The sequence below is a fragment of the Manacus vitellinus genome, unplaced genomic scaffold (assembly GCF_001715985.3).
Source record: "Manacus vitellinus isolate BGI_N305 unplaced genomic scaffold, ASM171598v3 scaffold_12_pilon, whole genome shotgun sequence".
Lineage (NCBI taxonomy): Eukaryota > Metazoa > Chordata > Aves > Passeriformes > Pipridae > Manacus > Manacus vitellinus.
In genome coordinates, this window is record NW_021938949.1 from 15,480,096 (window position 1) to 15,506,596 (window position 26,501).

Below are 26,501 nucleotides of genomic sequence, written 5' to 3' on the forward strand. Positions count from 1 at the left end.
GTAATGGATAGAGAGCTTAATATAATGTAGGTCTCTTTACTCACTATGGACTAGGTTATGTCTGGTCCACCTGGCTCAATACTACAGGATATGGTGATGTCTCGTGAGTGTGAGCTCATCAAATGTATGAAACTGCTGCTGTGAGTGCATAGGATTATACTGTCATCATCTTCTTTGCCTAGCAAAAGATAGAATTGGGATATTTAGCACTCGAGGTCAGGTCCTCAAGAGGAATAACTTCAACTGAGCTGTTATCGCTTACAAAAGTGAAAGGTCTGGTCTTTGCACTGCAGCAAATGTTGTCCCGTGTCAAAATATTGTACTACCAGAACTGAAGACCAAACTGGTTGTGCTTTAACAACTCTTTCAAAAAATTCAAAGTGATTTTCATCACCTTGACAGTTTTGAGTTTTTGGCACTTCCATTAAACATTTACATTACCTGTAAATCTTTTGACCAAGGAGGTATTTACCATAAATTTATCATTAAACATAGCTAATATATGAGCAACATGATCCACAAATATATCTCATTTGCCAACATGAAAGCACATAAAACTTCAAGCACATTTAGCTTATTGTATTATTCAGGAAGGATATGTATGAATCTGTTTAACTGGTGTTCCTTACATGCCAATTAATCTAAGTACTATAAGCACGCAAGCTACTGTAAACTGAAAAGTCATTGTTAAATAAATAAGATTTGCCTTAAAATATAAGTAAAAAATCTTATTTTATTTTCAAAATGACTTTTTTATTTATAGGCATGTTTTATAGGTTGACACTCAATAATTAACACAAACAGAAATAAAAAGAGAGCATTATTGAGCAAGCTTAATGTAAAAAAATTCCATAACTATAAAATATGCATATTTTACACTACATAAACACACACAGATATTGCTTAATGCAAAAATTATACAGACAAGTGCTGTACATATAGACATAAATATATATATATGTACAAGGTACTTCAAGAAATTTTAACACTAAAATTTGAAATTTAAAATTACCAGGTAAGTTGGCCATCTAAGGTTACTAAACAGTCTTATAGATGACTTATCAAACACACATAACTATGAAAAAATATAAGTAATTACAGGTATCTGTCAAGCAAAATACAGAGCTGACTGCCAAGCTAGGCAAGTGTACTGAAGCTCCATACACAGTTCATATTTTAATGAGGCACAGCATATTTGGAAAAGTACAACCAATTTTATTAGATATTATCATATCTAGCAACCGAACTTTGGAATTTATTTTACTGATAACTAATGCTAAGTAATGTGGTTACATAATGCAAAAAATACTGAGAAAAATACATAAAGAGTAAACAAAGATACTCAGGACACAAATACCAAATATTTCATGGCAGAAAGTTCCTTTCTCTTTGTTCATCTCGAGTGTTGATAACACAAGTTACCTTCCCCCTCCCCCCAGTCTTACTTGCTGGACACTTCAGCAAAACACAAAGGACTCTCAATCCACCAAAACTGAGACTCCTGACCTTCATGAAAATGTCATCTCCAAGTCTGTATTTTTCACCCCAACCTCTACAGCCTTATTTTTAGTAATTTCTGTGTACCTTCCATTCTGCTCCAATTCCAACAGAAACAGCTTCAACTCTACTTCTCACAGCTTTGCTCTGCTGTTTGCACGAGCAAGACAGAGAACCACAGTAACATCCAGAAGGTCTGGTAAGCACCCAAAACCAGGGGACAATGTCACTGGCATTGTCTAGACATGTACAGCTCCACAGAATCACCTGAGAATGGTTTGGGTTGGAAAGCCCCTTAAAGCCCATCTCATTCCACCCCCTGCCATGGGCAGGGACACTTCCACTAGCCCAGGTTGCCCCAAGCCCCATCCAACCTGGCCTTGGACAATTCCAGGGATGGGGCAGCCACAGCTTCTCTGGGCAACCTGTGCCAGTGTCTCAGCACCTCCACAGTAAAGACTTTCTTCCTTAAAATGGATTCTAACTCTGCCCTCTGACAGTTTAAAGCCATTCCCTCGTCCTGTCACTACGTGGCCTTGGGAAAACTGGAGCAGGACCCCAGGTTTGTTCACAGACATCAGTAAACCCCTAAATCTGAGCAGCCCAGAATGCTCACACAAAGACCCATGGTTTGGTTTCCAGTTTTTCAGTCTTTGGAGTCTCCTGCCTCACTAGGAGATTGCTACATTCTCTGACAGCTCTCAGCCACCAGTCACCAGGATCTTTGCACAAAGAGCAGCGTTCCTGCACAGAGGTCACCGACTGCCTCAGCACCACCAATATTCAATCACTATTGATGGAGCTCAAATTAAACAGGCATGCTGAAGGTGAAAAGCTCTATAACCTACAACTTTTCCCTTACTGAACACCTTTGTCGCTCCAATGAATTATTATTTTAAGAAACTACATAAAAATGTCACACATAGTATTTGCTTACTGTCTCTGGACTATTTGTAATGTTCTACTAACTATTGAAATCTAGATATTCTTCAAAAGAATAGTCCTTTACCCTAGTTTATATGAGTTAATGTTTCATACAGCACTTGGAATGAAGTTATTAAGAGCTGTTATTTAAAGCAGTTATCTTTCTTCAAAATTTTGCTTGACATTCTCCGAAATGTTAAGGAGACAGATGTATTAGAGGAGGAAAAAATAGATTATATCATGGGCTCAAATTCCATTTTTCTTCCTAATAATTTCAAATCTATTTGCAATATATTTAACTTTTTAAACATAAATATGACCAGATTACATCACTGTGCTAAGCTGTGTTAATCACATCTGAAGCTTGTTTGTAGGTAATATCTTTGTAAATTAGGTGAATGAAAGAAAACTCAAACTTAAAGACCCACACACTGATTTACTATTTTTGTACGTGTCAGAAAAGGAACAGCACGTGACAGAAATAAAATTATCATTGTCTCTGGTAACGAATTAGGGACAAGTATCTGAAAACTGACCAAAGCAGCCGTGTATCTATGTACACTCAGTACATGAAGGAAAGGTTTTGATTATTGATAAGCGAAATATAAAAGCAACTCGCTCAAGAAGCAACTGAGGTGCAAAGAAGGGTAAAGTGTCATTGAAAGTGTGTATTGATGCTTGCCTGGTACCTGGAAGATGAATTGCAGTTCTGTTCACTCCTGTTGGCAGACTGGGCTTGGCAAGCACAACAGTGAGATCGCTCTCCTGACGTGTTGAGCTGAGGGACCCACAGCACCCAGGATAAAACAATTTACACCTTGTCTGCCAGTTGTCTGTCTGCCTCTCATTCTTTAAGAAATCAGGCAGAATCCCCAGCTAGAACCAACCAAAATTAATTCCCTTTCTGTGTGAATTTCCTAAAACCCTCACAATTCATCTGGTGTCAGCACTGTGATAAGCTACTCGCAGTGACAGAAATTACAGTACAGATCATACTAGACAAACTGGCATTAAAATCAGAACACTATTACCTCTATAAGCATTTTATATTCAAAAAAAATCAATAACATTATTAATCCTCTACACAATGAATCACATACTGTAAATTCATTCTGATTATTTATTATTTGTATTGTCTTTACCATTTTGGAAAGCTCCACAGCAGGTACCTTAAGTATGAGACCTAAACTAAACTTAAGAGATTTGGGAGGCTTAGAGCTTCTTGATTTAATTGCATTACATGTCTATAAGTAGAAAGCAATTTAGTCTGAAGTGGTACTTATGCATTATTCCTTTACAGCTTCTCAGCAACACTGCTGTTAAATTCTTAGCATTCCACATATTCTGGTTTCATAATTTAAGTAGAAAAAAATGAGGAAGACGTTTTTATTATACAGCTTAAGAAATGTCCAGTAAGCATATGATATTTTATTTTTTACAATCACTAGCAATCAAAAAGCAACTTTTTCTCCCCCCCCCCAGGATTGGTTCATTGAATGGATCAGCCATTGTGTCATGAAATTACAGGTTTTAAACTGTAAGGTAACAGCACAACTTTCCAACATTATATTATCTATATGCAGGAGAGCTGTCAGTGTTTAATCTAAGTTAACAAGAATGCCAAGCAGTTACATTTAATTAAAGCTATACATCATTCTAGATAATTAGTAATAATTAAGAAGAATTACCATCGTAAATAAGGCAAATAATATTATTTCAACTGAAATTTGAAGTCTGAATTCAAAAACCCCAAATAAACTCCTGAGAGTGCAAATATGCCATTATGCAAACTGTTTTCTTTAAGTATGATATAATTTATGTAACGAAATAAATCTATGCTGTTAAAATATTTAGCAGAAGTGAGAATAATGAGTAGAGATAGGATTAGTTTAATTAGTTTACTGAAATGGAGTTCTTATAGTGGCTAAGTGTGATGTATTAGCTTTTGTCACTTGGAATAAAAAAAGAGGTAATTAGTTCTCATTCAAATATATTGTTTTCTTTGAAGAAGGAATTGTAATATTTCAGCCTGCATAATAGAAAATAATACACGGAGCATAAAAGTTATCATCTTCATCCAAAAGTACATCTGTGATAAATCAGAAGAAAATAGGAGATATTTAAGCATGCAGGAATGGAATGTTGAATAGATTTAACTGACACTGGTGCAACTCCACGAATTTAAATGAAATGACAACTCCTCAGACTGCAGAAGTCCAGTCATCATTTATCCCTGCCTAATTTGAGAGTTTGTAACAAATTTTGTCTCTCTATTCAGCAACTACTTCATTACTCAGAAAATCCTGCACTGTTGTCCTAAATCAAGGTTTTTATCAGACTGACTCAAAAGGAACAAGAGCAGTGCCTCCCTCAATAATATTTACTATTGAATCATAAACATATCCATTGAAAGGTCAGAATAGAATTTTATCTCTGTAAAAGTAAGAAAAATAACACTAAGTATCCTTTTATAGAGTATCATTTCACAGCCAGAAAACTATTTAATGGTAATTGTACATTTCTGAAGACAGCTGCATGGAACAAATTTAACTAGGAATAGAAAGAAAATGGCTTATCCATCTCTCCCAAGAAAATTTGAATTTCCTCTACCAGGAATGGGGTATTATTGCAATCAAGAAACATGAATGTATTTAAACTACAATCTAAAGGCACAAGAAATGAACCCTCTAAAAAGTGAACATGCACAATCCCCAAAAAAACCCAGAGAGCAACTGTGGTAATACCACGATGGGAGCAGCAGGAACACATAGAAGTGAAAGGCTTGCAAAGTAATTTATTTATTTTTCAGTTAATAAAATAAAGAAATTATGAATGGACCAAATTAAATTTTACTTTAAATAAACATTCAGGAAGGGGAAACCCTCTGCTGTAGCACACTGAAAAGCCTCAGGCATTAGCATAATAACACAGGCCATCTATTATTTAATTTTGCTTTTTTTGGAACAGTATTGTTGCATATGAAGGAGCTATTTAGTATCCTGGATTATAGAGTTTGGATGATTCCACACACAAGCTTAAGAGTTCCAAAACTGAAATATAGTAAGTCAATCACAAAAAAAAAAAAAACTAAGAAAAAAGATGATTTCTCCCCTTTGTTATATCTTGCAGACTTAGACACAGCACTTCTGCCAGAAGTTCATAATATTTATGAGCATATAAGAAATGCAGCTTGTACTTGGGTTCGGCTGCGGTATTTCTGTTGATTGTTTGGACTGAACAATAACACAGACAACTGAGCTCTGCGGGGCATAAGAAACATCAAAGTCATACAAAGCCTTCACTCTCCATGTATTTGTCGATATTTCCTACTTGTGTCTCACTAACCTCAGACATCCACCTCCCAGATGAGTCTGAAAACAAACCCCAGACTTCAGAAGTGCCCGACTTGAGCTTTTTTAAAAGATCATGATATTCTTACACTGAGGGAGTTGTCATGTTCCTGTTAAGGAAGGGGGCAGAGCTGTGACTTATGCATGTTAGAAAGGCATCACTGTATTACTAATTGGCAAGTTGAAATCTATAAAACCCCCTCAATCACTGCTGCTGCTGATGTTACTGAATCTGGAAGTATGCTCCTGCTGAACAGATCACATAGGCTCCAGAAACTGATAATCCAAGTATCACACTGATCTTCTACTGTTAGATTGCAAGAAAGTTACATTTCAATACTATCTGGAATCCTAAAACTCATTGATATCATAATGAAGACAGTTGGGGGACTATACAATTTGATTTGCATCTTTTAATTGTGAAGTCCGAACAATAAATTCAGAAGAAATTAACTTGGCGCATGATCTAATAAAGATAATCAAATCAGAGATGATTTAATAAAACTAAAGCACACACTTGGGTACCCAAGAGACTGATACATAATTCATAAAGTTGCCACATTCGGTCATTAGGTCAAATATATTAACTAAGTAGTAAGCTATTCTGAGAACTGGCTATGGAGCTGGAAGATTCAACATGAGCAATGAGGACAGAAAAAGCTTTTTGCCTCATTTCTAGGTACTACAACTGACTTTTTACTGCATAGTTTGTATGACACTGCAGACTAGACTCAGGACTAAAGTCATGTTTGTATTTTGTATACGTACTTTCCTGCAGACACTCATTCACCTCATGGAGGGGAAGTACAGTGGGCTTTGGGTATTCACAGTAAAAATGCTGAAATCACTACAAGTCCACAGGAGGATGGAATTCCCTTTACAGTTCCCCATTGGAGAGGATATGATACAATACTGGCCCACACATTACAATTCCAGAGATAACATTAATCCCTGGGTGTTGCCAGGAGCACGAACCCAACAAAGCTTCCCATGCTGTCCATGGGAGAGAGGGGAAAATGAAAAGAAAGAAAGTAGAAAAAATTGCCTCCTTTTCCTCATGCACAGGGAAAAGGATGTAGTTTCCAAGTATCCACTGCTCTGAACATAACAACATAGAGGTGGTCAGAAGGAGTGACCTATTGAGAAGCTCACTTTCTGTCTATTAAAAATGTGAAAATTAAGCCTGGCTAGAACCATTAATGCTGCTTCACTCCCCTCTTCCAGTACCACCCAAGGGGCAGAATTTCACCATTCCTTTAAGACTCCAGTAGTCCAGAGAGATTCTCACACCTCTGTCCTCAAGATCCCATCAGGTTTGTATAGTTGATGATGCCAGAACCAGCTGAACTTCCATGCTGTGCCAGAATGGAAAGCAAGGCTAAAATTCCTCCCACAGCAAGAGTTAGGAAAGAGACAAGAAAGTTGGAAAGACACAATACAGTTAATCTTTGCAAAAAAAAAAAAAAATACAGAGGTTCAACTGTTTAAAATATTCATCTGACAGTTACAAATTCCCTTTCAACATTTTTTAACCCAAAGAAAAAAACCTAAATTTCGGGGAGAAAAATTCTTACCGACCTAGAAGGCTCTATCTGCACTCCCAGTACCTGCACCCACGTGTTGGAGAACACATTTCTCCCTCCCAGGAATAATAAATACATCCTGCTTCTTAAAACAGATCACCGACATAATCTGTGTTAGGCAGCTTGTCAACACAAACATTTTGCCTGTGTAAAAAGAACAACTCATAAACCTCAGGAAATCAGCCCAAAAGTTTGGGACTCAGAGGCACAAAGAGAATGGGATCACCTTGAGGGAATTTTGAATACATAAGTGAATTATGGAACCCCAACAAGTTTCTGCACTACCAATAGCCTTTTGACTTAGCAACAAATCCAGCTTTATCCCATATAATGCAATTTTATAGCAAGAAAGTGGGTGATGATGGCAAAACTCAACTGGGGGAACCTGCTCATGCAGTCAAAAGACCAGTTCTCAGTTGTACCTAAGTAAGCTACACTTTTTTTCCAGTTTTTCTTTTGTTTTTTGGTTTGGTAGAAGAAGGAAGGGTGGGTCTCCAGCCACATATCTTGGCAGTAAATCACAGGCAAAACACTGCCTAGGTCGATATAATCATGTGATGTGCCTGCACAGGCTCTGTTCAATACAGTCTAACAGAATTTTCGGTGTTAGACACCTTTATGTCACCTCCACTAGCACCAATGTTGTAGTTTATGCCTTGAAAAACCCAAATTGGTACACTCAGACCACAAGATGTCTGATTATATCAACACATGTCAAAGCGGATGCTGACACAGCACTAACAAAACACTGAGTTCTTTAATTTAGTCAAGTTCTAACAGAAATTCCATATGATGAAAATAAGTTTTTCCAGTTACATTTATTTACATCTATTTTATTGTAAAAAATATAGTAATAATATGATCACACCAATCTTCAAATCACAGGTGTATTCTTTGCCTATAAATCTGCACACAACGCAGACACCAAGAAACATGTATTAAGCATATGTTCATTACATCATTTCCAGCACTCCACTGATTAAAAAAAGGGTTAATATATACTATAGTGTGGCTGCTGGAACAAACCACATTGACTCTAAAGCCTTACTACAGGCTGAAAGTCAGATTACAGTAGCCCCTTCTGGAATTCTAGCCTATGTGTTTAATGGAAAAGAAAAAGTTGAGCTACAGTGAAATCACATCTCTTATCTGAAATTTATTCTGCATTCATACCCTTTCTTTTAAGATTATGAAAGGAACTGATTCAGTTCTTTTAGTAACTGTTAGAACAGAATTGCTCAAAGAATCCAATTTTCTGTGAACGAACTGTACAATGAAATTCAGTGTAATGTAAGATGTGACACAGCGTCACCAAAGCCCTTAAATAAATAACCAGAATACTTAAATATTACTTTTTTTTTCTCCTCTCAACTGCATTAAGATACACAAAAAGCTGAGAAGAGATACCAAGTGATAGAGGAATGGACTCAAGAAAACAAGCAATTCTCTCCGTAATGCAACTTGAATATAGAAGAGGAAGTAATACAATTACTTTAAAAGCTTTTCTTCAGGCACAGTTCATGCTTTCCACTGTACACTCATCAATCACACGACTACTCTCTTGTTTACCCACAGTTTTCAAGTCAATACATCCAAGAATGGATCAGACTCCCATCCATGAGCATGAGATCAAGGGAAAAAAACAACTGTTATGTATGTGCCTCTTCAGAAAGAAACCTGACACCTAATACAATAAGATTTTAAACAATTTGTTGTTATTTATTTCTTTTTTGCTAAGACTTCACAGTCAGCATATAGACATTTAAAAGCTCTATCAGTACTTGCTGGACTACTTGCACAATTTTAGCTATGGATAAACCTCACAATGTAGCTCAAATTTCAGATATTACTTTAAACTACTTCTTACAAAAGCAACATGATACAAATGACTGCTTTTCAAATAGAGCAATAATCCTCAGAATGACTAGATTATTAAAGCAGTTGTTACCAAACCTTTAGTGTCCATGATGACTGGTGACATATTTAAAATACAACCATGCCTGGTTGATCTACACAACTTGGCTGACTAGCATTTATTCAAACCTCAAACACATACCCCTTAGAAGCTATTAAATTACTCCATGTTACACAGTATTAAAATGTTTCCCTTAAAGAAACTTGCTCTAATCATTAAACAAGAGTAAGGAAAATTAACTGAGGCTCAGAAGAAACTTTAATGCCAATTCAGGTCAAGAAGTCAGTGGCCAATATACTGAATTTCAGTCCTCTAAGAAATAATGAAAATGACATCCTTATAATTCCCATGTTAAAACAAACAACCAAACAAAGACAGTTTCATGGGCTATATTTAGCTCTTAACCACCTTGAGAAAAACTAATTTTTTAAAATTAATGTTATTCATCCCGATTTAAATAACCTCCTTTCATAAATTGACTGAACTCCACTGGAGCAAATAAAACAGAAAAAAAGAGAACTAGTTCACTGTTTTGCTGAGCTACAGAGGCTTCTTTGGGTCTTTGGAGAAAAGCTAAGGGATCTTAGCAGAGGTTTATCTGAGGGCTATCCTAGACTCTCCTAAAATAAAACACTGCCTTTAGAGTGCTGCACAAGTCAAGAAAAACTGGATCAGGTATGTGCAGTCACACCACATGTGGGCCAAGATGCTCACACCTTCAAACAAGGCTGCTGGAAAAGTCTCCTGCCCTCAACATGCATTCCTGGCTCCCTGCCTGTGCCATCTGCCTGCACTGGCACAGTGCCACGCTCACATTGCTGTGACCCTCTCTGAATAATATCATGAGGAGATCAGATGAAAAGTCCACTGACAACGACATAGATAACAATATGTCCAAAATCACTCTTTAGAGAATAAACTTACCACGCTTGCAAGGTACTTTTCTCAAGGGGGAAAAATGTTTCAAGTTCCAAGAAAAACAAACAAACCAAAAAACCCACAAAAACAACAATGTGAATGCAGCAAATACACAAAAACTAGTTTGCAAAAGCCATCTAGAAGTTTTCTAAAAAACTCTTGTCAGGAAAATTTTTTTTAGTATCTGCTTTTCTTTCAAAACATGGAGCTATTATTTGTGATTTCAGACTACAAAGAAGAAGAAAAGCTAAAGGTGATTCAGAAGGGGAAAAGTGGTATGTTCCTCTCTTTCCTTGTAGTGCAGTATTTCCCTAGAAACCACAGCTGAGGATCAGTGTTAGTTTTGAGTCAACGGCACTGGGGGGTTTCTGCCTGGGATACACCAACACCTCTCCTTAACAGCACCTATTACCTCATTTGAGTAGAATTATTGCAAATTTGGTTGCATTTCACACAGCCTTGCCAGTCATTCCTGCAGAAGGAGGAGGACTGTGAGTCTGGGAGCACCACGTGCCCTACATTTGGATCGTTTTGCACAGACGTGCCCGCCCCGCAGAGCTGTCACTGGGAGAGGCTGTCCTTCCCCGGATGGGCTTTCCTGGAAAGCTGTGTAGGCTGACAGTCTGCAAATCTGAGCATGAATGTAAAGACTGAAAACCAGCAACCACTTTCCTACTGCTTTAAAAAAAAAAATCCCAGATAGCTACATGTTCTGAATGCGCCTCCTTTAAAAGACATGTTCTCAAGGACTAGGGTGTTCTGTAAAAGTAAAACTGTTTGCAATATGGCCAGCTTTTGTTTTAGACACTGTTTTGCTCAGCATACTTGTGACTATGCATATCTGAAACCATAGAGAGAATTTTAGAAAAAAAAAAAAACACAGAAAAACCCATAAACTTGGCTGAAAAAAAAATCAATATATAAATAGTCGGTCTACAGAAAGACAGTGATTTTCCTTGGGTTCACCTCTATAATGAACAATCCTTACATTTTACCAGGTCTTTGTAGAGATTTCAAAGCGCTCTTAAAACCTCAAATGAAAGGTCACACCACAGAGATGGCACAAATCACCACCTCTGACAGTTGTTTTATCTACATTATATCTTAAAGAAAGAACAAAATGACAACATTTAATGCAATGCTATTTAAAAGGTAAAGAGTTTTTAACTTTTACACAATTATCTTGCATACAAACTAAGAACTCAAAACGAATAAAGAAACATTTTTGGTTTTCAAAATTTTAGAAAGTCTGCAATTGTAATTTAGCACAGCACACCTGTTGCATGTTTGCAATATACCCAAAGAACGTACATGGTCATGTCTTTAGACCAATATTTTGTTTAAACTTACTAAAATGCAAGTCCATATTGAACCTGTAAATTCAAAATTTCTGAGCCTTCAGGTAAAAAAATTCTGAGTAATCCTAATTTCATTCCTCTAAAAACAGACCTAAATCTCTCAAGAAATATACATCTTCTGAAGTCTCTGGTATTCCTCAAAAGTCACATATTACAAACAGCACCCTTTCTGCATCAGGTATGGCTTTATTTCCAAGTGGAAGACTAAGAAGTTTCAATGCAAGTTCAGCATAAAAATCCATATTATATTTTGTTTTCACATTAATAACTGGACTTCCTTTTGCCTCAGCTACTCACAAATGTCAAATAACTAAATAACACAGTCACAACAGTAGCCCCAAACCCAATAAAGAATAAAGTAGCCTTTCTTGCCTGTCAGAGGCCCCCATTTTCTATTCTGAGCAGGCAAGCTGAAAGCACTGCTCTTCTGTCATTCCTTGACAGTTATAGACTAGCTCTGCACCTTATTAAAGATTAAGGTTTGCCCAGGCATTCTCTTTTGGCCATCTCCTGTCTGCAGCCCAGCATTTATTACAGGGGAGCTGCACATTAGCACCACACATTCTGCTTTGAAAGAACACCCTACCTGCAAATGAGGCTGCAGAACCAAATGTCACCAAGAAATTCAGAAGGCACTCAATGAAAAAAAACCACAGTATTTCACTTAATTTAGTCATTCTAGATAACCATATCCTTTGGGTTATATACACAAGTGGTTTAGGTTATTTTTTGTGGGTTCTAAAAAATAGACTAAAACTAGTAACAGGTCACCTTTCTGTGATGAAAAAGAGGAGTTTTTTGTTTGTTTGTTAAAAAAATTATGAACACAATTATGCAAGAGTTATATAAGGCTCCATTGGGTGTAAACATTTGTTACCTGGTTCTGGTCTGATGCAACAGCACAAATTCAGCGAGCTGAGCTACTGCATAAGAAATATCACCCACTGGGGGATTTTCACAGAACACTGTGTCCCAGAGTATTTAGCAAAGAACATTATGAACCATCAACGTTTCTTAGAGGCCATCACAAGCAATCATCACCCAATTTTTACCCAAAAGCATTAGAAAGGCTACCTGATTCCACGGAACATTTAACAATGTTGTCAGGGCCACAGTTTGAAAAGATGCTTTATAAGATCAGCATTTTTAGGAGCACTACTAGTTAGTTCTCAACTGACACCCTAAAAATATTCATTGAATATCATCATACATGTCCAGGCTACCATTTTACACTTCCTCTAACTTTTGAAGACGTGCTAAAAAGCAATTGTGAATGGTCAGCTGAGACAAGCAAATAAGTAAATAAAGAAAAAAATTCTTCCATTAGAGAGCTAAAAATAAACTTTTTTAATAGATTATGGTGGCTTCAGATAAAAAAAAAAAACAACCAAAAATCAAACAAAACCCATTTTGTTTGAGGACAAACAGAAAATGTAATTTCCTTGCACTTCAAATAGGAATTATGAAGTAGCAGAATATCCCATATCTTGCAGCAAAATTTTACATAAACAAATAAAAACTTCCAAAGGATATGGGAAAGGTTTAGCCTGTCTTCAATGGATGCTACTTAAGTAAATGCATGACGATCAGAAACTTATTAAAATGTTCAAAATAAAGGCAGGGAGTTCTGTTTGCTTAATAGTTTGTTTCTTGGTTGTTTTTTTAATATTGGTAATTTATGGCAAAGCCTTATCCCTTCAGCCTTTCTGCTCACCCAGGATCTAAACCCGCAGAATTTCCCTGGACTAATGAGCCCATCGATAGCCCCTAAAGAATTAGACAGATTAATGTCACTTTTAACAAAAGCAACTTATCAGTCACCTCCCAAACACTGAGGAGCTCCAAGAAACCTCCTCTGCCCCAGTGAACACACATTTATTGACTGTTGTACTCCCCATGTACACATCCAGCCCCGGGGGGATGTGAGGGTACAGTCACATGCCAGCTTTCCAAGAAGGAAGATACATCAAGGGCTCTTGACTTTCAACAGGTTCTGGGGTTTAGGACCAGCAGTGCCTGAGGAACCCTGTGGCCCTCCAGTTCCACCCACTGGGAGCACTGCAGGGCACTGGTCTCAGTGTCACACAGGGTTTGTCGTGGTGAAAAAGGACCCAAACAGTTATGGGTCACACTCCTAAACTGGTCATGACACAGAGAAAATGGTCTGTCGGGTTATTAAGATAGAATCTCAGTATTGTAATTTATATCTGCTTAATTATTTACTGCTCACCATGATAAACATGCTGAAATGTTAGTAATGTCCCAGGAACATGGGAAGTTCATTTTTTATAGGGTATATACCAACACAGATTCAAGAGATTTCCTTCAAAGTGCATAACTCTCACCAGAACATTTCTCCTTTACACTTTTCCTCAGAAAAGTAAATCAATAGAGGCCTTTCCCAGCTAACACTGTGGTGCAGGTTTCCAGTAAAGCATCCCACAACACAGTATTCAAGCCAATTAAAGGCTCCACCATAAAAATAACTGGTGACTGTGGCATCCTGGGGTGGGATGGAAGGAAGTTAAACAGAGGAAGAAAAGCAAAGGGAAGGAGAAGAATATTCCACAGTTCTAAAACAATTATTTGCTATTGATGGAGAAATATCATTATTCTCAGTACGAGTCAAAATGCATTAGCATTCCATCTGCCAATGCTGCAGCAACCATTTTTCTCCATTTCTGTTTGACCTCAAGCCTTTTATGCATAAATGTCAGGGCTCTTTACAATTAATCATGTCTACCACAGACTAATTGTGGACAACAGTAGTGCAATTAACACAAATTTGCTTCAAATATTCATGAACATTCAAAAAGCATTCATTGACACAAGTGTTAGTTACCTAACCACAAAAGCTGACAATTCTTTTCTCTCTTCCAGCAGCCTGTGCATTAGGAAGCTGAACACACCACCAAGGGTGATAGCAAGATTGGAAAATATTCTACCAACTCTTAAAATTCAGTGTGACTACAAATACATACTGGGAGAAAACAAGCAAAATAACAAATATGAAAGCTAGTCCTCTTTTAACCCTAAGAGGAGGGTAATCCAGTGAACAGAAAAAACACTCAAACTCATTTTGTGTAACAAAAAAATGATAATTCACAATTCTACCGCAATGTAATTTTAAAATTAACTAACTAACTAACTAAACAATGAGTATCTCTAAATCTTTTCAAGAAAGTCTAGAGAAATTAGGAAAAAATTAGAACTGTACTTGTCTTGATTAATTCTCAATACTGTGCCTGGTACTGTGTTAGTATCTCACCAAGGAACTAATGGCAAAAGTCTTCTCAAGCACAGAAAGCTATTTCTAAGGCCTGACCTGAACACAGCAGATGTAGATGACATTTTTTTTTATTTTTTAATACATGCTTTACATTAAAGAATTTCTTGGACAGTTGTGCTATTTCTAATCAGGCCCCATGGCAAATATTCACCAACTCTCACAGGAATAAACTATTCTCACTTCAAACAATTGTTACAGTTTGAATCCAATTGACTCTAGACAAAAGTACTGAGATAATCAGCATATTAAAGCCAACACTATAACCATATGTTAATTATGTAAATGATTCATTTTAATCAGCTAGAACCATGTAAAGAGTTACAAGGAATGCAAATGTAGGGAGTTATTAAAAATCTCATTATTATTCATCTTGGTTCCATGCGTGAATGTATCCATCCAAACAGATGAATTAATAGTTAGATGAAAGATGAAAGAGCTGGAGGGGAAGTCTGTGGGAAACCATCTGTCTTGCTTTGTATCCCTCCCAGGCTTCAACTGTACTGCAATAGCTACATGGAGAACAACCCCAGAGAAGAGACAGGGACTGTCTCCACAGCCCCTCAACCAGTAGGCAATGCTTCCACCAAAAAAAAAAAATAAAAATTAGAATAAAAATCACAGCTCACACCCATTCCCAAATTAGTCCAGGATGTGGAAATAGAAACCTGAATAATAAGTTCAGATGAACTGCTGCAGGAACTGAGGTTCTGTGCTGACCACAAATACACAACAAATAGTGATTTATGCACAACTTGTGCAGTGTTTTAAAGACTGACCTAAAGAAAGTCCTTTTACAATTTTCATTTAGATGCTAAAAGACAATCAGGAGCTGTGATGGGGACCTGTATTAGTAACTAAACTGGTTCTCTTAATTTCAGCAGAAACCCTGTGTGTGGCAAATACAGAAATCCTTTTAGCAGTACTATAGGACTCCACACTTTATCTAGTTCTTCCAAGGAATGTGGGGGAATTGCAATGAATTAGCTCTTATTCCTGTAAGGGCTATTTTTCATTTATCCCATTCTCCCAGTTCCCTGTGCAAAGAAAATGAATTCTACACAACAATCACTTGTATGAGGAAAAATAAGGCCCAAATGCCACGTTCATTCCTGATTGTGCCACGATTTTGTCACCCCTCTAGAAACAGTGCAGCACCACGTGGCTGTGTGAGGAAATCAGGATTAGCTACAAAGGTGGTTTTTAAAGCCACAGAATGACTAGGAGGGTTGGCATGGTGTAAGAATACATTAGGGGAAATCCACCCTGCAATTCTTCATAAATCTTCAATAGCGTTTTATTTAAAATTAAAAACACAACTTGTTTTTAAAATCCTGGGTTAAAACCAGCCCCCCCTGCTCTGCAGAAGAACCCCAAACTCCCTAAACAAAACACATGAAAAATACAATTCCAGTGTTTAGTTCATAAGAACACAGAAAAATATGTGCTTTCCCATGAAATTATTTTTCAGTCCGTTAGAAAGAGTTAACAGAAATAATTTTAGAAATATGTTTGTCAGTTTTCAGAAGCTTTATAAAGCTTTGTTCTTCATACTCTAATTCTTTCATGTTTTCCTGCCTGATGTCTCCTAATGCAGTTTCACTGGAATCATTCTATTTTTGATCTTTAATCCTTTTATATGTTTTTTCTTTGCTTACTCTTGCATGCCTTTGTAGTTTATGTAATTGGGTCTTTGCACCATTTTAGCAGGGTTTAGCACTGCGCAGCTTGTCAAATTTAAGTAGAAGTGAGAATAATCTATCACTGCCATAATAAATAAGCGAGTAAATTCACATGTCACTGACCTAAAGTCAATGTTTGCCACAGAAAATTGTGAATTGCAATTCCCCTCATTCTGCCGGTGAGGCTTTTATAAATTTTGTAATCCAGAAACAAATGCAACTGCACAGAAAGTACTTCAGACCCCTAAAAGTTTATTAAACATGGCTACACACGTGCAGTGAAACAAGACTTCATTAATTTCTTCTTGAAGTGCTCGTGTAAATTCTACTTACTGAAAAGTGTTTGACAGCTTTGCAACTATTGACTGACATTCTTCAGCAAAGCTTCACTGAGTACAGAGTGTGATTTAAGCACATCCTGGTGATAATAAACAGAGCAAGTGAAAAAAGGAGCATGTCTACACCAACTGAAGAGAATTTTGGTAATGGTAATTTTTAAGCACCTACCAAACCTTTTCTAGTGTTAAAAATATTGTATACTCTACCTTACTGGGAAATTCCAGTATAATCTTCAGGTATTTTATTACCTTTAAAAGCAGATATTGACATTTCACAGAAATGCTCATAAAAAATAGCTCATAATCTAGACACCACAAGCTTAAGAAAACCCAGTGTTGCATTCCCAGTATCCTGAGTATCTAAAAGTACACCTGTCCTTTTCACAAGTCTCCCAAAGAACATCATTATTGCATTTTAATTTTATAATATATGTGACTACCTCAAAATCTGTTCCTGAAAGAACGAAATAAGCTGTGAGAAGTTTCATGAAATGAAAATACTCGATCCACGTTAGGCTACAAGAGAAACAGATTTCTCCTCACATAGTCCAGACAGAAATTTTCCTCATATCATTAAATACACATGTATCCTTACACATATGCTTGAGATAAAATACAAAACATATTAAGCAAACTAAAAGGAGTTTCCAGCCTTATACTCATGATTTTGTCCACATTACAAGGATCACTTCCTATTTATGCAGCCACTGATGCATAAACCAGAGCAGAGAGGGAATGGTAAATCACAGTGGAAAAAAGAAACAGCAGGAAAATTATATTGATGGAATCACAGAACAGTTTGGGTTGGAAGGGACCTTAAAATTCATCTCATTCCAACTCACCTGCCATGGGCAGGGACACCACTCACTTACTCAGAGCCCCCTCCTCACATCCTCATTGTAAATAATTTCTTCCTAATATCTAATCCAAACCTCCCTTATTTTATCTTAAGGCCATTAATATGATAAGAGTTTTAATTCACTATCACCTTATTCATCATTATAAACCTGAAGCAGAAGAAACCATAGCCTTATTGTTACAGTCCCCTCTATTCTTCTACAAAATAAATGGAAAATTATACATAAACTCTTTAAATGTTTCTTCAACAGATGCTCTTGTATCTGTGTTTTGTGTCTGGGAGCGAGTCAAAAGGCACTCTTTCATCTTTATACATTTCTTGCCACATGTGACCCTTCCCAAGCTCTCCCCAGGGATGGTAAGAGGTGACAAAGCTCTCATTCTTCTCTGCAATGACACAGTAAATTCTACAAGAACAAGACAAGGCAATGGTCATCTGGAGGCCTCCAAGAAGGGCTGTGAGGTTCCACCACGCTTCCATCCCTCACTAACCCTGATTTTCTAACAGGTTTATTTCTGCTGCACACACCTCAGCACATCAACACTCCTGTGAAGAACTAAGGGAAAAAAGCAAGAGGTTTTTTTCCAGGGCAAGAAGATTCCTTAAACCAGAAATGTGGTACATAGGAGGGCTTTTTTGAGACACTTTATACACAGTGATACAAATAAAGAGTGGTAAATAAATCCCACTTTGCTAAGGCTCATTTATTTTGCTTTACTTCTCTGTGTTCCTTCATCTCTCTGCTTTTCCATGACCACTTATCTGCCTTTTCCTGATCACAGACTGTTCTTGATCTGAACCTCAGAGTTTCAGATCCCATCATCAATATTAACACTAGGAGAGAACTTGAGAAAATGTGAGTACTAGGATCCCAGTCCAGAAAGGCACTTCAGTATGTGCTTTACTGTAATTTCAGTGCCTTCTTGAACAGGAGTGTTGCTAAACACATGTCAAAATGCCTTCTCTACTGGAGGCTGCCAAATGAAATATGGATTAATCACAAATTTGTAACATGTGACTTCAGAAGACTCTGGTTTTAAAAGAACTGAAGAATATATGTATTTATACAGTATATTTTGCCAGTTATCTTCTGATAACAAATTTAAAAAAGGAGAAAAGACACATATAAGACAGTAATTCCCTACAGTACAGTGATGATTACTGAGGGAAAATTAAGGTCAGGTAACACAAGGGTGGCCCAAGTGCATTTTGTTCACTGTTTTGCCTTTAGTGTAATCAGTTATCCCTACCAATAACATATCAAGATCACTACCCACTGTGTTGAGGTTATAGAAAACATCACAGTTTTCTTGTATATAAATAGCCTGTGGCTTTCTGCTGTGATTTCTGTAATGGTGTCCCCTCAAACCGTGGGTGTGACACAACATATTAGTGCAAAAAGCCACCCTTGTGCACTGCAAGAGTTAAACAAGTCCCACGTTAATGCAAAGGCCATACAGTACAATGAGGTTTCTTCACCCCATTCCTGTATTAATGGGGATTGGGGCATTGTGAAACAAATGGCAATAAACACATCCAGGTGGAAGGATGGGATGCTCCTGCTTTTGGACATCCAGAGGCACAGGATGCTCTGTCAGTGCTTTGCCAAAGCCATGCCCAGAAACTGATACTGCCACACATACAGCAGCACCTCAAAATTAAGCCTCAGTTGAGTTGCTGATGAAGGAGGGATATGCAAAACTCAGTTAAGAACTAGCCTGTGCTTTAAATGGTTTTCCTCCTACTTCACAAAATTTGACAGCCAAAAACGGCAGACAAGGCCTCAGAGTGCTGATTATTTAAATAGATTACTTTACAAATGTCACTCTTTGCAAACACACAGGCAACATGATTGCTGTTTCCTTCAGCACTGTATCAGAAATAGACTCAATAAATGGGATGTTTAAAAAAATCCAAACATTTATGAATCGCTTGAACCTACTGTACTGTGTCTTGTTTACTGCTGCTCTAGGAAGCTTTTCCTAAAATAACGTGTTAAATCTCAGAGGGATTATCCTGAAATGAAATTTTTAATAACAGCAAAATAAACTCATCCTTCACAGTGCTCTGTGTCTCATGACTTACTGTTAACTCTCAGTTCTCCTCCCCGTTGTACATCTGTGTCTACTAGCAAAATTTTATTATCACCTCCTCCAATTTCAGGTATCTGAAGGAAAGTTTTGCTTCATACCTTATACTATGTTCTTCTCAAGGAAAGAAATGACAAACCTAAATTCTGCACTTCCAGAAGTCTTATCCATACTGTCTCACAACTCCAGAAGGGAAGACTGAAGGAATGAGGATTGCACTACCACAACAAGAGAAGGCTGAGGTTGACATCACTATCTTTAGGTAGAAAATGGTCCGCTATGAAAAGGGTGGAAATAGTGCATTCCCCATGCCCACTCTGCATGAAACAACAGTGGGAGGTTAAATGACAAAATAAAATATTTTTAACTCAAACACTGGGGAAAAGAAACCCCTCCAGTGTGAGTGTAAAATGCCTGAAGAGGTTAGAGAGTCCCTGAGGTTCAAGATCTTCAGAATGGGCCCAACAAACGTCTGTCAGGACTCATACAGGCAAAACTGATCTTGCTTTCAGGCAGAGAGGTAGATTATGGGATTCCACAAGGTTTCTTGCTTCCCTATTTTCCTCCATGCCTATGACACACATCTCTTTTAGGAGGTGGCACACTCCAAGAGCTTCTTTTTTTTTTTTTTGAGGGTATTTTGCATTTTCAGTCTTAGGAACACAAAACACAGCAGGAACCAGAGGCCAGAAGCAGAAATAAGGAGAAATAGAGCCCTGCAGTGTCCAAAATGCAATGGGAATTAAACACACACACAGTTCATAGGGTAGAAGGGAAACTGAAGCAACCAAAATTACTTGTTTTAAACACCCAAGATTAAATATCTTCCAAAAGGTCTGCTTTGAGCCAGCCTCCAAGAGAAATTCTGTAGCATGTACTTTCAAGAGGACAGGTTGAATTATCATAATGATGCTTCCTGGTTTGGACATCTCAGAATCTGTGAATTGGAAATTGCTCTTCACAGCAAGAAAATTTTCTTGTATGAATGTATACATTCACTTATTAATATGGAAATAAAAATAAAATAAAAATCAAACCCACAAAAAAAATCCCCCAAAATCTAGGTTTTGTTACATTAGATAAATGGCTTTTGTTAAAGAGTGTGCAATCAATTTTTAACAAAAATGTTCTGTTCTGAGACAGAGAGAGAAAAAGAAACGTATCATATTCAATTTGGTTTTTCTATTTCTGCAGTGGGTAATACATAATCAAAGTCTCCTGTCCTGTTAGAGCACAAAAACTATTAACCACAGCCACAAAGTATGTACATTGTTTTTTCCCAACAAGGCATCGTGTGTAATTAACACTGAGTGCTTGACCTTATTCTTGAATCACAACTTATTTAACAAACAAAACCAATAAATTTGACTTAATTTATAACTTTTATCTTCCCCTCCAAGGAAACACACCGCTTAAGCAGAGTTATGCACACATACAGAAGAACAAAGTGGTAAATGTAACAAATATCATCAATGGTATCAGGGTACAGTATATCCACAAGTTAATTCTTTAGCTTTAGTCATTTAGAGAGTACATTTCAGAGCCACCTCAGGAGGGAACAGGCATCATTCTCAAGAAATAATTCCACAAAGACTTTAAGTGTTTGCTAGTTTGCAGTGTTCCCTAAAAATACGTCTTGGATCTGTTTGGGAAGGAGTCTGATTCCCAGCTCACCACCTATTTCTGTGATCTGGAGGCCATATCATATATTTATTTTTTTTGGCAAAGTAGTGGATGAATGGTGACAAGAAGGTAATTTTAATTAATAAAATTCCAAAAGGTTATGCTGTTAAGTAACAGAGAAGTGTTCTAAATCACATAACAAAAGAAAACATTTCTAAAGCAACACGGTGAGAGAAGCAGTAGAGGTACATAAAATACCAACAGTAAAAACTGTGTATTAGAAAAACAGTCTTCAGAATGGTATCAAAAAAATGGGACACTGGAAAGATTACTTGCTATGTCACAAAAGAAGGACTCAGAAAGAAGCAAATAAAACTATGAAATATGGGCTTAAATAATTACATAGTCTGGCTCTGACCCAAAACTACTTTTAAGTATTTCAGGTACCTCATCCTGACTTCTTGAACTCAGTGGATGAAAATCTCTACAAAATATTCAACCAACAAACTGAAAATGTAAAACAGAAATTCTCATCCTGCCTATCCAGAAGCAAATGCTACATATTTATTAATATTTTGAAATAATCTCTCCCATGCTAAATAAGTTTCCGAGAATCACAAGACTACCTCTTCCCTTCTTGATTGTCCATTTCTTATTGGAACCTAGAGAATAAAACTACATTTCTCAACCTTTTGTTATTATTATGTTGGACAAAGGCTTTTATTAAAAACAAAATTAGTTTGGTTCTGCATAAACCAACAAATAATAATGCAAATGATAATTTTGCAGCCAGATACCTTAAACCAGGAAGAGATACCAACCTCAAGATGACCACAGAACAGCATATAAAAATCACATCTCACAGACATTTAAACAAGAAAATGTTTTTTGGGGACAAGCACCAGAAATAGACACATTGCCATCACATGAGTTAACACTCAGAATAATTTCGAGGCACATATAAAGGCCATAAGCTGTCAAGCAAGGTTCTAGGCACTCCTCAGAAGTCCATCAGCTCCAGAGGACTAACAAAGGTATTTAAGAGATTTTCTGTCACAGGAACAAAGCATGTTTTCTAGAAAAAAAAAAAAGAATAGTCCCACTTTTTTGCCTTATGAAATACAGAGAACTGTGTCCCGTCGTCTGCACGTGAGACTCAGGACAGGTTTCACCCTCCTTCTGACAAGAGTAAAAATAATGTGAGATACTAAATTCAATTTATATCCAGCTGAAGAGGAAGTTAAAGACACTACATGGAGAGCTAAGGCCAGAGAAAAACAGGAAAGCAATATTTGCAGGTTTGTGTCTTATTAAAGGAAAATAAGACGAATAACAAACAGGTTTGGTTTACAATTCTCTTGCACATTTCAGTGAGAAGACTTATTGACTGCCCAGAACTTACAGATTGTTTACAGACCTGGCACAGAGCTTTTTACATTATTAAAAGACAGGCATTAGACAACAGAAAAGCAAGGTCTGTCTTGCATTTCTGTGTGTCCCCCCCCCAATACCAGAAAAAAAAAAAAAAACAAGGCAAAAGAAGACTGATATGAAATACCCACTGACATTTTTAGGTCAACACACTTTCACAGAGCCTCTGTAATATTCTGATACAACAAAAATAGTCAAATCACTGCAATTTTCTGCCAGGAAAGCACGCTTTCCCAGAATGGCCAACTGTAATGTGTTCAGTTACAATACAAATCACAAAATATAAGAGCATTTGGTTCTCAGCATCTTTTTCAACAGTAGATGCTATCACATCACTGGAAATGACAAATTCCACTCTCTGCATAAACATTTTATCCATGATTTCAAAAGCCTGCAGTGCCTTCCTCCCTTCACTACCAGTATGCCTCTGAAATCAAAAAGTACCTCACATTTCAGACATAATATGCAAAAAATATATCCCTGTAGACATCATGAAGAGTTGCCATCATAAAGCTGATTACAGTGACAATTACACAGAATGTGGAACATTACAAGGCATAATATCACGAGCTTTTTAAGTCAGTTGGCAACATTACACCAAATGCCTCTCAAAAATCAAATTTCAAGCATTAGCATCCCTGAAATGCATAGGAAATTTGCTCATGGATTGAAAGTGTCTCTTAAAGATATAGTTGTATATAGCATAGCTGTGCCTTAAAGACACAGAGCAGTGCATGGGGCACAGGCTGAGCTGTCAGTCAGGTCTCCTGTGTCTTTTACACAGTGACTCTCAAAAATCTACTGCAGATGAAAGTTCATATAAACTTCCTTCTTTCCAAACCTGTGCTTCCCTGTTGGGAACACACTCAGGAAACTTGGCTTACGGTACAGGATGTATATACTGGGCTTAATTGTGCCTAACAATCATCTTGGCCAGCGGAAGGCATTTTCAGATGGGAACTGTGTATGAACATCTGTTACACTTCCCTGTGCCTGATTTTAACTGTTCCTTCACGGAGGAAGGCATAAAAACGAAACCATTCACTTCTGCAGTAAAAAGACCATCTACTCCCTTCAATCCACCACAGTGTGTCACCTAAAAATGGGACTTGGAGGATCCCACGATGGATGGATTTCATTTCCTGTACCAGCAGCGTTCAAAAGGCTCCAGTGGGCTTTAACAACTCCTGTCTCCAAAATAAGTCACCCCAGGAGCCAGGGAAGGCAGTTTCCCAGCACACACTGACCGGTGCTATAATGAAACCAATCCATCTGTTTCCTTTTCCTACAGGACAATCAGTTCTGAAAAATTTCTTGGAGCCATCAACAGTTTCAGGTAACCTTAAGAGGTGTTCAGAACTAAGTCCTTTCACACAGTACTTGCCTTCATTTTATATTTAAGATTCTGAATGAATAAACAAACACGAAACTATGGCGAGTGATTTCTGCAACTGCACAATTTACTAAAATGAAAGGGAAACATCAGAATGGAGTTGATGGGGGATTGAGTAGGAAGAGCAATTTGCCAAAGACTGGCTGGTCTTTTAAGAACTGGGCCTAACCCCAGCTGCTGTGTTCCAGGTTAGCCTTAAATCTTCTTATATCTGGGTGGTAAAAGGTGAGAGGGAGATTTATGTTTCAAATGGAAAGAGAAGACAAAGAGAATATGGAAGGTGGATTTTTAAGAGTTGGTCACAGACAGGTTAAGAGAGTTTCAAGATTTCAAGTTCTCTTTAACTCGGTTTTAAACACTACAAGCCAAAAAAGAGAGGAGAGGGAAAAAAAAAAAAAGGTACAGCCTGATGTCTGGATACAAGATTTTTAAAAAAGTAATAATTAAAAGTGTAATCTCTTCCTCTGTTCCAGGAGGAGTGCTCCAATTGCATTTAATTTCCCTCAGTGAAAGGAAAGCTTGTGCTGTTTTCCGTGTTCAACTCAGAACAGGCTCTTGCGTGACTTGTCACAACAGAACACGTTAGATTGTTCATTCTCCTTGTTCCATCTCAGGACAAGGTAGAAGAGATTGCTGCACTTCTGAAAGGAACATTCCCTGGAAGGAAGATGCAGTGAATCCACGCTCTGCAGCACGGACCTGCAGAGACAGCTTTCCAACACAGGACAGTCCCCAGGTACCACTGACTTCTAAACCCCTTAGTAGGAATTAGGTGCTACAAAAGCATAAGAAAATACAAATTATTTAAGATTCTGAGGATCAGACCTTCTCAAGTATGGCCCAGCCTGTACAGAATCAAACTTTTGAGATTCTGTTAATGATCCTCATGACTTTCTTAAGAATTTGAATTTTCTACTTTCTATACAAACAGTCAGCATCCTCTTCCATCCTGTTCTTCTAATAGCTCTAAACAGTATTTATGCTTTGAAGTGAAAGTATTTTCATTCTAACAGGGTACTGAAATACAATTGTAGAGGTTTACTTTTTCTTTCTACCTCAGATGTTAGCAAGATCAATTTTCTTTTAAAGATTTTATTCAAATAATGTTTTTCAGAACAATTCCAAGTCAAAGAGAAAGAAAATCTAGCAAAAGTGAGCTTATTTTCTTTAAAATAGGCTCTTCTGTATTTCTCAAAATATTAAAAATGTACCTCTAATATCTTTTTTTGCATAGGTAAGATCTAATACTTTAGAGAACAAATAAAAAGATAGTGAAAAGCTGGTCAAACACCAAACCCACTCTCACAAAAATAAAATAAACCCACGCCCTGTGCACATAAAAATATCCAACATTTAGAGAATAAGGAACCATTTTGCATAGAGCATAAACACCTTCAAACTCTCTTTCAGAAATCTGAGGCAGGTCCCGTTTTCTGCGCCCGGTTCAGCATCCAGCTGAGCTGAGCCCAATTCCCTGAGCTGAGCCCAATTCCCTGAGTTGAGCCCAATTCCCTGAGCTGCACTGCCAGGGAAAAGTCATCCCTGGGGAGTGAGGAAGGATTTCTCAGGTTTGCTAATTCACTGAAGTCAGCATCACTCTGAGGCTAGTGGGGAAATGAAGAATGACTCACTCTCTATTATTACCTACAGGATCATTCACAAATGCAGGAAGAACCTGCTTTCCCTCACCTCCAGTCACCTTTTATCCCTCAGCTAAATGTCATCTTTCTTGCTTTTAACCAACTACATGGTTATAGCTGTTAAAAAGCCTGATGGTGGGTTTTTTTGATCCTGCTATTACTCTCTCTGGAATACTCACCCATGCTTAGGTTGTGATTTAATACAGTTCTAAGATTTTCTCGAGAATGGAAGTAAAACGTTTGGAAATTCCCTTTTTTTTCCCTCTGTTTGGGTTTCAGATGTCAACATGATTTATTCTCAGAGTGTTTGAAACATGCTTATATTCAGTCCCACTATCAGGGAAAATAAAGACAGCTGATGTGTACCTGCACAGTTGCTGGTAACTCTCAGAGAAACCCACATATTTGCATTTTGGCAGCCACACTCTTGCCTGGGGTGGATGTTTTGAAGCTTAAATGTCTAAGATGGCTGGAGATGAATTTGACTGAATTTGCTATATATTAAAATGGTATAAAGAAAACAAGGTGCCATAAACATCTATCATAGTAAACCAATATAGTAACAACCTACCATTTTCTCCTCCATGATTTTTAAATGCTACTAATTAGCATTA

At 37.3% G+C, this 26,501-nt stretch overlaps 1 protein-coding gene across 19 annotated transcripts in view; it reads right to left on the bottom strand.

Annotated features, from left to right (window-relative positions):
- The window catches only part of RBFOX1 (RNA binding fox-1 homolog 1), a 1,012,766-nt gene that overhangs the window by 205,386 nt on the left and 780,879 nt on the right, over positions 1-26,501 (bottom strand). The window contains exon 2 of one of the 19 annotated variants that reach the window (XM_018067489.1): positions 45-178. The exons of the other annotated variants lie outside the window; for them this stretch is intronic. The gene's annotated coding sequence lies outside the window, so the exon portion shown is untranslated. The remainder of the gene's footprint in view (positions 1-44; positions 179-26,501) is intronic. 19 annotated transcript variants of the gene reach the window in all.